The sequence below is a fragment of the Sinocyclocheilus anshuiensis genome, unplaced genomic scaffold, assembly GCF_001515605.1.
Source record: "Sinocyclocheilus anshuiensis isolate Anshui unplaced genomic scaffold, SAMN03320099.WGS_v1.1 scaffold620, whole genome shotgun sequence".
NCBI lineage: Eukaryota > Metazoa > Chordata > Actinopteri > Cypriniformes > Cyprinidae > Sinocyclocheilus > Sinocyclocheilus anshuiensis.
In genome coordinates, this window is record NW_015557087.1 from 310,680 (window position 1) to 315,336 (window position 4,657).

At 35.3% G+C, this 4,657-nt stretch overlaps 1 protein-coding gene across 1 annotated transcript in view; it reads right to left on the reverse strand.

The window, feature by feature from the left end:
* Window positions 1-4,657, reverse strand: part of efna4 (ephrin A4) — a 49,993-nt gene that overhangs the window by 4,556 nt on the left and 40,780 nt on the right. The window lies entirely within an intron of this gene.

Sequence of the window (4,657 nt, forward strand, 5' to 3'; positions counted from 1 at the left end):
GAGGGGGGGGGGGGGGGGGGGGGGAAGAAGAAAAGAGGGCTTCCTTGCTTCTGCGATTTCTGCAATTTTACCCTTTACTTTGTTATTGCAAAATGAAAAAATTCGACTCGCATGCCAAAAACGTAACCGTAATTTTCTTGTTTATATTTTCGGAACAATCGGTCACTTCAGGGAAAAACTACACTTGTGTAAAGGCACCGAATTAGTGTTTATTTTCTTTTCACTTTGGAAAAACGCTCTGGTGAATGACAAATCTAACAAGGCGAGAGCGGTGAATAAAAGGGGGAGGACGAGGTATCCACTGAGGTGGGCAGCGCAAAACGGACAGAGTTTCGGGTTTTTAAAACAATAAAAAAGATTGAGAAATGGACAGAAACTGGAAAAAGAAATGGTGCGCTCACAGCAGGACCGAGCGAGTTAAAAAGAGCTGAAAAAGACAGGGATCAGTTAGAGAGAAAGTAGAACTGACTGAAATGGTTTTTCACAGCGGGGAAGAGAAGGACAGAGTAAGACGCTGAATGAGGGAGAGGAGGGAAAAAAACAACAGCAGAATTAATGTTTTGACAAGTTGCCCCGAGTAAGTGCAGGGAGCGGAGCAAAGTGAACAGGATGAAAGACGAGGGCACCCGGGAGCTGTTTTCCATGAGACGCCACTCAATCAAGACTTTTTGTTTTGGTCGCACTTTTATGATTTGAGCGAGGTGTCTTGCTACCAAAATCCAGGTATAAACATCAGAAAGCTTTTCTTACGAGCATTGGTGCATTTAGCGATATATAGACGAGTGAGGGCATGCATTTCACTGCGACACATTGGCAGCTTTTGGGGATCCTTCAAGCATGAGACTGTTGCTGTCAGGGGGAACAATTTCACTGTTACACTCCATGAACAGCAGAATCCGTCATTTGCTACATTAAGTTACTTTCTATATATCAGACTTTTAATAATTCACATGCAGCTCAAAACATTTCAAATGAATATAAAAGCTTATTTCACAGCGTTAACCAACCATCCAACCAACTTGTGACCCGATTCCCTCTGGTATTACTGATCTATTTGCCGTCCTTAGCATGTTCTGTTTCCCATGAGCCTGACCATTAAGGCTCAAATTACCTAGCGAAATGTGCTCGACTTAATTAAACTTTAAATACAGCTTGCTGCTGGTGCAGCGTGACTGAGATTTAGCTCCAGCTGCGGCTGTAACGTTGTTTCCACGGCTCTGGTTCTGAGGCAAATGCTGACAGGACCCTCAGTCGAACACGGACTGTCAGATAAAAGACCTTCCACAGGAAGGAACCGAAGTCGGTTTGTGGCACTACCAGGAGGAACAAACACCAGCCGTGCAAAACATGCCCTGGCGCAAAGTCCCGTCACACACCTCTCCTTTTATTCGTCTTTACATGCAAGTGATCAGAGGAAAACAGCACAGGGAAAATGCTGTAAAGGTGTGCAAGAAGGTATTCGGAAAAGATGGAGGGGCTGAAAGTGAAATGTGGTGGAGAATGCAGAGATATTTGAAAGCAAAGGAGGATAATAAGTGCAGAGATTAATTTTAAATGTTACTTTTATGCTTGTAGAGAAGAACGATTCAATGAAATACATTTTAGTTGATGTCAGGGAGGGTTGAACCCGCAATAAATATTACAATTTAATGCCAAATAAAAGATACACACAAAATTGCAATGGTATCTCTGTTGTTTAAAATAATTTTCTTGTCATGGATGACAAACGTTAAATGGCCGAATCAAAAATGAAACCAAAATAAATAAATAATTGTTTGTATAGAAGTGAATACATGAAGACAGTATGAATTCTGCTAAAGAAAAAAGAAATGAGATACAAAATGTCTCTAAAACATTATGAATAAAATATAAATATAATTAAAAAAATTAATTGTGTAATAAATAGAGCTGTCAAATGATTAATCGCAATTAATCGCATCCAAAATAAACATTTTTGTTTACATAATATTTGTGTGTGTACTGTGTATATTTATTACGCATAAAGACACACACATACAGCATATATTTTGAAAATATTTACATGCATTTACATGTATATATTTATATTCATATAAATTATATAATATATAAATATATTTAATATATAAACGTAACATATTTTTCTTAAATATATACATGCATGTGTGTGTATTTATATATGCGTAATAAATATACACAGTACACACACATATATTATGTAAACAAAACCTTTTATTTTGGATGCAATTAATCACGATTAATCGTTTGACAGCACTAATAATAAATAAATTGTATTTTGTATTATGATATTATATTATATTAAATACAATTATATTTTATTGTATTATATACCACTAATTCATACTGCACAGTATTTACTCAAAATCAATACAAAAATACAAAAAATGTGCATTACACATTGACACAAGAATTAATGAATACTTATGTTAATAGGCCAACCAAGCACATTTGTCAGCCAAAATGCATAGAAATGGTCAAATATATATGTATGAATATAAATAGATGTGTCTATAACTATTCAGGAACATGATGCAAGGGCTAGATGGAATGAGAAGAGAGTCGAGACTGTAGTGGATAAGACTCTGATTAGTTTTGCTCCGGTAACGACAGATCATAAAAATGAGGGAGGGAAGGAAAAAACTAAAAGAAAGTGTGGGGGAGATTAGTGCCACTCCAGGAATGACTAAACACTCGGAGGAGAAAGAAAGAAAAAAGGAGGGAGGGAGAAGCAGGGATGCTACAGTTTAGTCTGGATTAGTTTCGGTCAGAGAACAGAAAAAGAGGGGAAAAGATAGGGAGAAAGGGAAAGAGAGGGATAAAAGAGATGGACCATCTGAAGCGAGAGCATGAGAAGGGCATGTGCAAAGACGAGGAAGAAAAGTTGTCATTCCACGCATTCATTAAAGCACGGATAAAGTAAATGTTAGTTCAAACGAATGAAGAACCTTTTCCTCCTCAAAACAACAAAAAACTCCATCTTTCCTTATCAAATATTTGCTCCTAACATAAAAACACATCCACCTCAGATCATTCTCAGCTACAGATGCTTCACATACAAACATTTCAAATCAATTGCACAAACATTTTCTGCTCCAACCACAAACTAGAAACTAGATATTTCTCATTGAAGGTTACGCAACACTCAGAATTGAGCAAAACATCTCCTTAAAGGCTTCAAGAATCTGATTTCACAACAGAGAGTTTCTGTTTGATTTACTTGATGTGGAACAAACGCAATGGTTATCCACTTTTCAAACTACGAAAAAGTAACGGAGATATTTAAATACAGTGCTATTGATCTCAAGTCAAACTAGCCAAATGGAAAAAATTTTCATAGCTGATTTACTACAAATGGTGTCAAGAAAAGTTCGAGAGATTGTGAGAGGCCAGAAGGCAGGTTTGGGGCCACGACAGGACTTGGATATTGGGTTCGACAGCTTCTGAGTTGGTGTGCATGTGTGTGAAGCAGGAGGTGGAATTGGGTCGGACGGCTTACGGACTGGACTGCCATTCCCACTCTTACTGAGCGGCATTCCCTGCTGATCCCGCATCAGCCAAGCCGAGCGGAAGGTCAACATAACTGCAGGGGTCTGAGAGCCAGCCTCTCTCTACGCACAGGACGCACACACACACACACACACACACACACACACACAGTCCCAGTGCCAGATAAAGAGCGTAGCCTAAAGCTCTTGTAATTTGTTTGTATTTTCTGCCTAATGTAGTTTGCTCAATCTTGTTTAGTGCTGATGGAAAGCGATTGGCCTTATCTGGGTTTGCCAAAGGCATGAGCGTCTGACAGCGCTTGAGCGGCGTTCCACACAAACACACACATACACTTTCACACATCATGCTATAATAAAAGGAAAAAGAAATGCCAAATATGTGACCCTAGACCACAAAACCAGTCATAAGGGTCAATTTTTTGAAATTGAGATTTATACATCATCTGGAAACCGAAAAAATAAGCTTTCCATTGATGTATGGTTTGTTAGGATAGGACAACATTTGGCCGAGATACAACTATTTGAAAATCACATATAAATATGTACTAATTACTTAAAAATGAATAAAATATCAATTGACAACAGTTTATAATAAATTAGATTTTGTTGCTGTACTATTTATACTTACAATCTATAAAAATATACATTCAAATTCCCATTTCAAAACAAATGCATTTATCATCATTTAAATGTATTTTTTAATTTATATATATATATATATATATATATGTACATTTAAAGTCACTTGACTATACACAGTATTTTTTCTATATTATCTACAAAAAAATATACATATGTCGAATTCCAATTTTGAAACAAATACAAATGTATTTTTATTATAATAATGTTTATTGTAATTCAAATTACTACTACTACTACTAATTATTATTATTATTATTATAAATAAATATAATAAATATGATAAATAATATTTTTTCGTTTGTTTTTTAATATACATACCTTATTTGTATATAAATTAGATTGTGTTATATTTTTTATCTAAAAAAAATACAATACAAATTCCAATTTCAAAACAAATGTAATTTTTTTTTATTAATGTTTATCATAATATAAATGTGTTATAACATTTGTTATTATTATTATTATTATTATTATTATTATTATTATTATTATTATTATTCAACACAGAC